At 38.0% G+C, this 12,055-nt stretch overlaps 1 protein-coding gene across 1 annotated transcript in view; it reads right to left on the bottom strand.

The window, feature by feature from the left end:
* Positions 1-1,297: 1,297 nt before the first annotated feature.
* The window catches only part of LOC127582083 (neuronal calcium sensor 1), a 68,532-nt gene continuing 57,774 nt past the window's right edge, over positions 1,298-12,055 (bottom strand). Inside the window, exon 9 of the mRNA XM_052037076.1 lies at positions 1,298-11,764. The gene's annotated coding sequence lies outside the window, so the exon portion shown is untranslated. The remainder of the gene's footprint in view (positions 11,765-12,055) is intronic.

Genomic DNA, 12,055 nt, shown 5'->3' with positions numbered 1-12,055 from the left:
TACAGATCATGTATTATTTGGATTCATGGAGTACTCACCTGTTTTAGGTGCTCAAAACTTATAAGTGCAAACAAAACCTCTAAATAATAATCACCTTAAGAATAAAAATTGGCACCCCACCGACTAAAATATTAAGTACACAGATGGTTCCTCTCCTGTCTGACTCAACCATTAACATCATGTTTAACTAAATAAATGTATTGAGATAAAAATCACCAAACAGAAGGAAATTAGACTTAAGGGTGACTGCATCTGATGAATTGCCTTCCCCTGATTCCCAATGGTTTCATATTTGTGAGGACTCCGTGATGTCACCCACATTTAAACAGTGTCTTTTTGTCAGGGCAGTTGCCGTCACCTCCCCTCTGGAGTTCAGCTCCATTTCATGTTTGGACCAAAGCCTTACTGAGTTCTGGAGCTAGATGATTCTGGCAAACCTAAACTATCACTAAGCAGGTTATTGAGGAGCAAGTGCCACATGACAGCCAGCTGATGACCACACTATCACTGTTGAAATACTCAGAATAAAGTGGTGGCAACTCATTGATTGGATTTGTCACATAAATGTGGATAGAACATACCTGGGCAATTTTTCACATGGTCAGGTAGATGCATTCATTATACCGTGACATCTTGGCTAAAGGTCCGGTTAGTTCTGGAGCACAAACCTTCAGCACTACAGCTGGGATGTTAGCAGGGATCAGAGCCTTTGCTGTCTCGAGCATCTTAATAACATGTGGAGGGACTTGAATTATCTGAAGAATGGGTTCTCTGATGATAGGAAAAGCAGATTTAGCAGATTTAATTTTTCTTGGAGGGGAAGGGTTATGAAAATCAGACAATTGATTATGGGGCAACCTGTATCATTTAAGGTTAGTTGCATTTAGTTCTTTAGGTTAGAAACATCTTTGTCAAATCACCCGGTAAGTCCATTTAAAAAAAAGCTTTTTGTGCATTCAAAAGCAAAGCATACAACTTGACAGGTAAATTGTTCAAGATTTAAAGACTGCATGATACTCTACATTGAAATGACCTTTCTTTCAACAGCCTTTTGAACTAACAATCCAAAAGTATTAATTCCCCAGACTGCCACTGGGAGTTGGGTCCCAGCAGCAGTATTTACTCTACTGTCCTTGACATAACTGAAAATGGATTGCAATGCAATTTTCTAATTCCTAATAACTTGTGTATACTTGTAGCACCTGTCTAAGTGTTCACATATGAAGATGGCCACTTCTCAGAAATGGCAGGTTGGAAAGGAAAAACATTAAAAATAAAACTTCCAAATACTTAACATCACGCCTTCAAGATTTTATTGATCTTATTTGCTCAAATATTGCTGTATAATCAGTGCTTCACATATCACATGCAATACATTGCTCACATAAGTTCAGAGCTGTAACATGTAAGACATAACTGGGACATGCGATCAAACCAGATAACTGGAACTGCGCAACATTAATGGAGGAGGATTCCGGGTTGCTTTTTGTCTCTGGCACCAGAGCCTCCATGTGCATTGGCTCATGACATGATCAGAAAGTAGCAGAGAGTGCAGAGTTCAGTACAGATGTTTCTCAAGGACAATACAAATGGCTGTTCTTCAAAGGAACATTTAACACAAATTTTAACATGAGTTAGGTTGCACATTTCCTGAAAATATTAATTACACAAGCACCAGCAGTCCTCAGTGACTTTACCCAAGCAGGAGTGTCAGCAGACTGTTCAAACATAGAAGTCATCCTAGACATGTTCTAGACAAGCAGGGACTAAACATTGATGCCAACTGAAGCACCCCAACTGCAGGTCCTCATGACATCAGCCAACTGAGCACAGAGCAGGAATCAAATCAGGGAGCTGGTCTGACATGTTTAATACTGTATTAGAAAATACATTTACCAATGAGCTGTTAAGGAAGCTAGCTGTAAACACATTGAAATAATAAACATGCTGGAAACACTCAGCAGGTTAGGCAACATATGTGGAAAGAGAAACAGAGTTAATGTTTCATGTCGATGCTCCCTTCAACAAAAGTGGGAAGCGAGAGTTAGAAACAAGAATGGTGAGGGGTGAATGGATAGGACAAAGGGTGAGACCAGGGTTGTTGAGATGATTCTGATGTTTACGGTAGAGAGAAGGAAAACAAACAAAGGGACATGTAAAAGCTATGCAATACAGGTGAGAGTTGTTACTAACTTCTGAAATCAAAAGGAGAACGACCAGCAGATCAAGCAGCATCTGCAGAGAGAGAAAACTGAGTTAATATTGCAGATTGATATTCAGCATATAGCAAGGTATCTGAAATTGATGAATTTGATATCGAGTCCTGAAGCCTGCAGATAGAAGATGAAGTGCCATTCCTCAAGCTTGCATTGGACCTTATCAGAACAGTGCAGAAGGCCCCAGATGGATACTCTCCCATTCCCAAGGCTCAACACAACCATGAGGAACAACAACTAATTCTGCCTTTGGCCAGAAGGCAATCTTCGGGTCTCAATATCGAATTGAAGTTTCAGATGACTTACTTTTCCTGCTTGTATCAGAACTTGCTAGTTCTGCTGCAAGGTTAGTCATCTGCAATATTAGTTCAGTTTTCTTTCTGTATGTTTACTGCCTGCTTTGCTGTTTCACAGCTTTTACATCCCCACTTTCTTTCTAATAGCTCTTATCAATCTATTAACCGGACTGCTCCATAAACAGTAGAATCACCTTGGCAACCATGACCTCACCCTATCAGGGATATCCCCTTTGTCCTATCCATCCCCATCTCCACTCCAACCCCACCCCTCGCAATTTAAAATTAACATGTTCGCACTTTCCCAGTTCTGACAAAAATTTCTATGACCTGAAATGTCCATTTCTCTTTTCACAGATGTTGACTGACCTGCTAAGTGCTTATGGTATTTTCTGTATTTATTTCACATTTCTAGCGTCCGCACTTTTGATTTGCATGAACACTTAATGCACTGGTTACATGCCATTTCTATATGTTTTTGATTCATTTAGTCTCATCCATACTATATTCAGTAAATCATCAATAGTAATATAAGTATCAATGTAGATCAGGGTACAATCCAGGCCAAATAACTTCACAATAAATGTTTTACCCAGCTCTTCAGAAGACCAGATAATGTGATGAGTTAATGTTTTAAGGTCATCAGATTTAAAAAATACACAAATATCTTTAGGTTACAACATAACTGGCAAAACACAAAAGCTTGAACAGGAAAAAGGTGATAGCAAAGTTGACAATTTGGCAAATATCCAGGAACAAATGAAGGATAGTGCACAGCAACAACATATGCTTGATAAACTGCTAATGTCACAAAACTATCAGTGCCCAGGGTCAGGACCCTACAGTTAATTTTCTACTGGAGACTGCATTGGAGTTCCAAGATTTGAAATCAAGTCATGCCTGATTCTCAACCTTTGAGACTTTTAAAGTTATCTTGCCAGGTCACACCAAATATATAAACTAGTAAAGCAAAAATATTAATTTGCAGCCATTTTGTTGCTGGTGTGGTTGACAGTGTACATGAAGAATGAAGATGATAAACAAACTATGGCAAGAGTACATAAGGAGATATCAGGATGGAAGAGAAAAATGCCACATAGTAAGCCCCACATTTATACCGGTGTAATTCAATACTTGTGACTGCTGCTCAGAAATCAGTGCCCAAGTAAAAGGTAGTAGGACAGGAAAATCACAAGTAACTAACGTAATAATCTTGCATGCCAGCTGTCCCTTAAAAACAATGGTTGAGAATTTCCTAGCCTCAAAACACTGAAAATTAATTCCTCAGTCTCTCTCTCTGATTTTAAGTCTCTGACCATACAGGATCTTACTGATCTAATCAGAGCCACTGATTATCCAAATAAATCAGTCTTGGACTGTCGCCTCAATTTTGAATCATCAATCCTGAATAATAAAAAGCAGTACCAGACCAAGTTCCTTGGTTCCAAGACTTAATTAAATACAATAAATGGGAAATAAATTAAAGCTAAAATACTTAATTTCCAGACTTTTACAAGAGACAGGCACTGAAGGATTGAATACATTTACTCTGACGTTGTACAGCTTTTGTTTGAAATACATACTGACATAATGCAACTGGATATTAGGATTGAGTTTTTTTTAAAAATGCACATACCAGATACAGACTCAATCTGGTGTTGAGAATCTGTGCAAATGCATTATATATTTTAGAAACACAGCTTGATTGTGCAAAACATGAAGTTATTAATCTCAAGCTTTGCAAAACCAGAACCAAGTTAAATATTGGTTCTTTTACAAGAATACTGGATCTCTGGAATATGTAGGCAGCAAACATTTTCAGTGGACACAACTTCCTGAATTCCTTTAAGAGGTACAGTGGTTTCTCAAAGGGATGAGGTCATCACTTAAAATGTTAATTCCATACCACATTAACCAGAGCAGTTCTGTAGTCCACTTTTGATCGTTGAAAGGGGTTGGAGAGGAACTCTGCAAATTTATTCTCACAAAGGTCTACAATTTATCTGCATTTCGTTTATGCTAGAGTGCACAGCTTTCAGGTGAAATGGGGATTGTACATATTGTGTACTGGTTAGGAACACACTCAATCAGTAACTTTTATTTTTAAACAGTGCTCTGTTGTATCCAAATTATTTATTCATTCCTGCAGTTAAATAAATTGAATTTGGCGGGTAGTGCAAAAAGATCAGTCAGGTGTACAATGGGCTATTCCACACTTTGTACTTTAGCTCAAGATATTTCATCCACAATGTTCTGGAAATTCTATATAACAAATGCTTTTTCACATGTTCTGCGACTGATTTGCAGTGTAAGATCTAGCACTTGGGTGCAACGTGAAAATCAGTTGCTGGCTTTCATGCACATAACACGTCTCTGCATGGAAACCACCAGTGACTTCAATCAGTATGCAATGCACAGGAGCAGGCAAATGTGCTTAAGGAAAAGAGGAAGACCACCTGCTCAAGCACAAATTAAAGAGACTGTGTTATCTTTGTTGGGGCATCTATTACTGAAGGCAGGCAAGCATCGAATCTCCTCCTATAGCCTAGATGCTGTTGATGTTCCAGCTAAGATCTTTTAGTTTGAGGATGTGTGGGAAACAGGGAACCATTCCCATTAGCATCCAACTCCCTTGCTAATGTCCAAGCATCCTTTGGAGCAGTGAAGCTTCCAGTTTTGTCCCCATTTCACAAAACTCAGAGATGGGTCATCTGCTTTAGACCCATTGCTAGGAGCAGCAGCTTTGAGAATCACCACTTGGCACTTCTCACTTGACTCCCGTGATTACATGCCATTGTGTTACCGCATTACAGGCCAAGGATTCATGCTTCTTGGGTATTTAATTCCTTGCATGTCACATGTTAAGAAAATCATTGACCTGGAAAACCCTGCAGAAGTTAGCATGTGGCCCCAATCAGTGGCATTTCAGTGTGTATTTCCATGTGCTATAGAATTTCTAGTCCATTTTCTATTTTGAAAATTAATCTTCAATTTTCAAGTGTACATACTGACAGTGCATTGCAGCAGGTGTTCTGAGTATTTGCTATTCAATTCCTTTGGATGAACTACACTTATGCATAAAATGGAATATATGCATAAAACAAGCATATTTGTGGCAACTGGTAACACAGTGGTTACTTTTCTACCTCATTCATCCTGACTGGATCAGGAATTCACTGGCTTCTGCTGCGCAAATTGGATCATTCGGAGATGGATTGCTGCACGTTTTTTTCTAGTCAAAGTTCTAAACAGGCACAACAGGAGAAGCCAAGATTCTTCTTGACTGATGAAAAAAAACAAATAAATGAATGAACTGAGTAATACAGTAAAATAAGGATCAAGCGGTTATGGAATTATTTAGGCCCTCTTTTTCAGGAACCAACAGACCAAACCCAAGCTAACCACTGTGAATATGATGTTGATTAAATAATGACTAGACTGCAAAGCGAAGTCCTTAAAGGAGAGAACTTATCCACAGCGCAATCATCATTCTTATTATATTAACTAATCTTCTCCCATGTATGAAAATATATTTTGTTTCAAACTGCATATGCTCACACAGGACTGGTTTTAGCAATTAGCATGAAAACAACAGGCAATTGGACTTAAATGCTGAGATTTAAGATACAAAGCAAAAAAAATCTAATTGCTTGAGAGGTCTAGACCTTTCGTTTCTTATTAAAGGTTACATCCTTGTCTATCATTTTATTTCAATTAATTGATTCACAGAAATATACTGCAGAAAGATGATTCTGTTTGGCATTTTGCTGTTAAATTGGCACAAAAATGCCAATGCCCCACACAGCATCAGGTCTTCATCAATTTTACTTGATAATGCAAAATGTGGAACATATCAAAGTCAAACAGCAAGGAGGCCATTCAGCTCAGCATGTGCATGCCAACCATCAAGTAGCCACGTATACCAATCTCATCTCCATGGATTGGAGTTTGGAGGTCAGCCACAGGAGTATATTTATTGAGGATGGGGCCAAAATGCCGATGAAAATGGCACAGTTGATTGTTAACAATTGACAAGGTCTAGATCCCTTAACAATTCATGTGATTGCAAACATTTCAATAACACAAACACAATTAACAAGGACAACGCTTCATTATTAGGAAATTCTATAATACTTCTGGAAAAATTCCACTTATATAGATATAACTACCGACACGTTCTACATCATGATAGATGCAATTTATGGATTTATGGATTTGCAATTTTTACTAAAATCCATCATGTCACTACTGGTTATTAAAGCTCACATCAAGATGATTAAGACAGAGAAATTATTTTATATTTTTTTGGGAAAAGACATACACATAGGTCAATGAACAAACTGCATAAAATCAGCAAATGAAAAATTTCAGCAGTCATATCAAAGAACATACGATCTCAACTAACCAAGAAAATCACCCCAAGGCATAGTTGGACAGCTGGTACCTCTTTCCCAGGGTTGAAATGAAATGTCTAATACTAGGGGTTATCATTTAAAGTGGGGGGAGGGCAGTCAATTTTTTTTACACAGAGCAGTGGGTCCCTGGAATGCATTCCCAGGGTTGGTGGTGGAGGCAGATACAATAGAGGCATTTAAGAGGCTCTTTCGATAGGAACAAGAATATGCAGAGAATGGAGGGCCATGTGCAGGCAGGAGGACTTGGGTGTCATTAGATTAATTAGTTCAGCACAACATTGTGGGCTGAAGGGCCTGTTCCTGTGCTGTACTGTTCTATGTTCTAAAACCCCAGGTATCACATTTAGGTACATATAACGCTGACATCAAGTTCTGTCTGAAACAATGAGTATTTAACCGATCAGAGAAAGCACAACAATTACACTCTACAGCCATCGAGGCATAAAGTTACAAGGATCTGCACTTTGCAGAAGAATATTCATCCTTACACAATACAACAGTCCTGTTCATTTAAAGCAACAAATCCTCTGACATTTCCAATCTGGCTAATTGACTCAAGCCCAATGGGACCTGGCTACGTGCGTCAGGTTGAGGTCAAGCATGTGCAAAGTATTTTCTCAGGCTCATGTCAGTTCAGGACACTACAGCTTTTTTTTAAATGAAAATCAAAAACCTGCCGATGCTGGAAATGTGAAATTAAAACAAAAACCACTGCAAATACTCAGCAGGCCAGGCAGCATCTGTGGAAATAGGAGCAGGGTTAACATTCCAGTACAAATATCCTTCAACAGAACTGGGAAAAAGAGAAAATAAGTTAGTTTTAATTTGCAGGAAGGGTGAAGTAAGGATGGATAGGATAAAGGAAATATCTGATAAGGGAGGGTCAGGATTGATAAAGTGGTAAGCAATTCACAAACCCATCTGGTTGATATATTAATGAGTAGTTAGTAAAAGAGACATGTTTGTTTTTTCTCCCTCTCTCTGCCTTTATTAATCTATTAACCACATAGCTTCTTCAACAGCTTTCCACCAGATCAATCCTGGCCTCACCATTTCAGAAAATATTCCTTTTGTCATATTTTTCATATTTCCTTACCATATAAGAGACGATATGACACTTTGAGTCTATGCAGGCTCTCCGAGTAATCCTATTGCTGTAACTATTTCCCTGAAACTTTCTCTCTCACATGCCCATCGACTCCCTCCCACCTCACCTTCTAATTCTGCTACTGCCCACCAACAGAAGAGATAATTTACAGTAGCCAATTCAGGTACCAACCAGCACATCTTTAGGATGTGGGAGGAAACAGGGGTACCTAGAGAAAACCCACAGCAGAACATGCAAACTCCACACAGACAGCACTGGAGGTCAGAAGGGAACCAGTATCACTGGAGCGGAGACAACTGCACTACATGTCCATATCCATCTATGTTCTATCTATTCCTATGCCCCTATTTCTTTACAAAACTTGAAGGTAATTTGTTTTCTCTCTTTCCCAGTTCTGATGAAGGGTCTTCAACCAGAAACGTTGATCATTTATCTTTCCACAGATGATGCCTGATCCACTATGTTCTAGCACTGAGTACCCCTTCCCTGCTGCTATAGAAGTCAATTTCTCTTGGCACAGGAGAAATATTTCTATTTCTCCAACTGGCCATCATGAAAAGGTGCTGCTGAAAAGGGGCAGTGAGATCCAAGTGGGATTCAAAAGGAAGCAAAGAGAGTTTGACTGGAGAAGAAGAGGGAAGGTGAAGAAATGGGCTTAAGGGTTTTGCATGGGGATAAAGTTCTAAAATGTGGGCATTAATGGGGGTCCCACAATGATGGGTTAACCAGGCGTATGCTGCATGCTCAAGTTGCAACTCTGAACAACAGCATGTTTGAGATCATAGTTACACTAACAGTGGAGCAGAGTATGAAAGCAGGGGCAAGTCCTCAGGCTCAGTTTGACTATAGTTGACTTCATGCCTGAACCGATTACTACTAACAATGTCTATTTGCAATTATAAAGAAACATTAATTTCGACCACTGGAAACATTCCAACCAAATAGATGAAACATGTTAATAAAACACAAAGTAGAAAGTGGCAACCTCAATGTGCCTGTCCCATTGGGAATGAAAATCTTTGATGCCACTTATTTGATCAAACCTTTCCTTCCTTACTGGGTTTCCAACTTTGGGTAAACACATTCATGTATTCATATGACCTCCCAATGCAAACTATTTTAAATCAAAATGTCCTTCCCCCACTGCCAATATCTTTTGTAAATTAAAATGTTCCATAAAAATAAAACAAAACATGTCTGTCTTAATTCCCTTTTTTTTGGGGGGGGGGGGTGGGGAAGGGTTCCTTAAAGCATTTGTTAAACATCTTTTGAAGAGCTCAGAACAGTCCTGAAGGACTACAAACCTCATCTGTCCCTTGGCTTTCCCTAATGACACAAATGAAGCCTGCTGGTAGTGTAATAGCTGAGTAGCTTGTCATGGAGATATGACTGGTCATGGTGGATGCATTCATAAATCATGGAGCTTTCAAAACTTATGGAGCAAATACATCATCTACAGCAGGGCAATGGCCTTTCCCATCTCTTAATTTTGCTGGTGTTTATGAAATGTACCAAGAGAGATGACTGCCGGCCAGCACTGATAGTGAGTGATTTTGTTTTACTTAAGTCAACCTGATAATGCTCCAATTTTTCCTGCTCTTTAAGGTGCCATCATTTAAACAAGATATTAAGAGTCATCCAAAAATAGCCTCATCCAAACAAACTAGAATCAAGCCCAAAAGACTACTAGGGCAGATACATCCTTTTATCTTCTTTTTGCCTGAAAATGGCTTATGTAATTTTGTTCTTGACTTGCAACTGAACATGCTCTAAACATGCACTGATTGTTACATATGCTTAGCAGTTACAAGTAACAGCAGATCAATATGAGCATACAGGCAAAAATGAATTGTTAATAAGAAAAACAACACAAGTTAAAAGATGATTAAAAATAAACAATGAGGCAAAAAAGGGAATGTGGAAAAATACATTTGTGACTTAGTACAGAAAAGAGGGAAAGACAAAAAAGGACAACCCATCAATCACAAGGCTATACAACTTCTGAAATGTTTCCACCAGAGGTCCTAAAAGCAATTGTGCAAGACATAATCATTTTATAACTAGATGTATCCAGACTGTTGGAATTTGCAATGTGTTAAGTGAGCAATGTGCACTACAGCATACAATCAAGCTATACAATATTAAGCAAAACAATTTAAATATATCAAAGATACACTCTCCATTGTAACTTACAAAATACATCACCATGCAGTGGTTATCAATTCTATCTTTTAATTTAAAAACAAATATTAAATATAATAAAAAATGTTAAAAGGATTTCAAAAAAAATCCAAAACAAATGGGGGTTACATTAAATGGATCAAGTCAGAGTTCTGAAGGGATTTCAGTAACTAGAATGACAGTGTTCTGTGCATATTAAATTCAACCCAATCACGCCCAACTGCAACAGAAACAAAAAAATAGTTAGTGTTTTCTCATTTTTCTTGGTTGGTCTTTTCTTAGAAATTATACATTTTTATGTAAAGGAACAAAATTTCTCTACTGTCCAAACCATTGTTACTAATGAAATATCCATCACTTCACAAACCAGGAAGAGAGAAGTTTTTTTTCTTTAAATACAAAAAAGAACACTTAATGTGCAATATGTAAAACTACTAGATGGTCAAGGGTTAAAGTAGCTTTGGGTGTGAATAACAAGTTCGGTCTCTTTCATGAGTAGTACCACATACATGTAATTTAATATACTAAACTAATATGAATTCTAGAACATGGTGAAATAAAATTTCAACATGTAATTCAAATCAGGCAATGGTATCCTCTATTCACAGCAATGATTATGTTGTGTGGCATTAATATTAACCATGGGTATCTGATTTCAGACTATTCATCTGCTGACCAGAGAAAGAAAATATTACACTACTGAGATCTAAAGCTGAATAATAGGTAAAGCAGCAAGGAAACTTGTATTGCAAGGGCTTGTGATCAAACAACAGCTTCAACTTCAATCTTTGTGAACCAAGGCAATTCTTTTTTTTGTCAGAGTGTTGCCCTGTAATACATTCTGATCTGCCCATTCTTACTTTATGGAGTCTCTGACAGAACATCAAATTAAGAAACCAATGGAATTTGGAAAACATCTGCAATAAATGCTGGAGTTTGGGTCAGTTACAGTACAACAACTTGATAGTCATAGAATCTACAAGTCTGATTTAATGCCTGACAGATGTCAGCATGGCTTTGAAAAATTGTCTGCTTTGCTTCAAAATAAAAGGTGGTACAACCAGAGTACAATGCAATTTCACAACTAAATTAACAGTTTACATGATAAAACATTTCCACTTAAAGCACAAAACACTCACAAAACCCTCACTTTGCTGCTAATATTTTCAGACAATACAAGACCAGCAATTTCTTTTGTTTGTTTGTTTTAAACATTATTTGAAGTGGTCAGGACAGCCAAACAAAAAATTCACAGCTAGAGCATTTTAATTGTCAAATATTGTTAAAAAAAAGGCAAAGATTCATGCTCCTTTTGATCAAGTCTTTCCAAAAAAAACTGAGGCATTTACTACCGCAGAGTTCAAGTTTAAAAAAAAACATTTTGGGTTCTTAAGCTGAGATTGGCAAATGGAGACAAGCAAAAGAGCTCAGCTTGCACACACTCGTGCACTCCTGTTCACATCTGGGTGAAGGTGAGCGACTGCTGGACCATCGAGCTTCTGCACAGAACCGATCAAATGGCATCAAAATGCTTCAATCCTTGGTCATCTGGAAAGGATGTAATAAATAGTCAAGAGATTACAACTGCCAGTTCCTTGCATAAAAATTGGGGCCAGTTTATATTTTTGTTTTCAATGCATCTAATGTCTGATTGTTTACTTATCTCTAGATCAATCCCTAGTTTCCACTCAGAGAATTGATCTTGTCCAAGGTTACTGTAAGTTTCTGAATTAGGGAGGGTTGCAAGGAAAATCAGTGAAGGATTCTGTTTCTGACTGTTATCCACTGACCCCTGCTGGTAAGTATGCATCTATGAGTATCCAAAAAGCACTGAAAAAG

Source organism: Pristis pectinata, chromosome 23, assembly GCF_009764475.1.
Source record: "Pristis pectinata isolate sPriPec2 chromosome 23, sPriPec2.1.pri, whole genome shotgun sequence".
NCBI lineage: Eukaryota > Metazoa > Chordata > Chondrichthyes > Rhinopristiformes > Pristidae > Pristis > Pristis pectinata.
The sequence above is the reverse complement of the archived record's forward strand: the minus strand, read 5'-3'. Positions and strand labels throughout refer to the sequence as shown.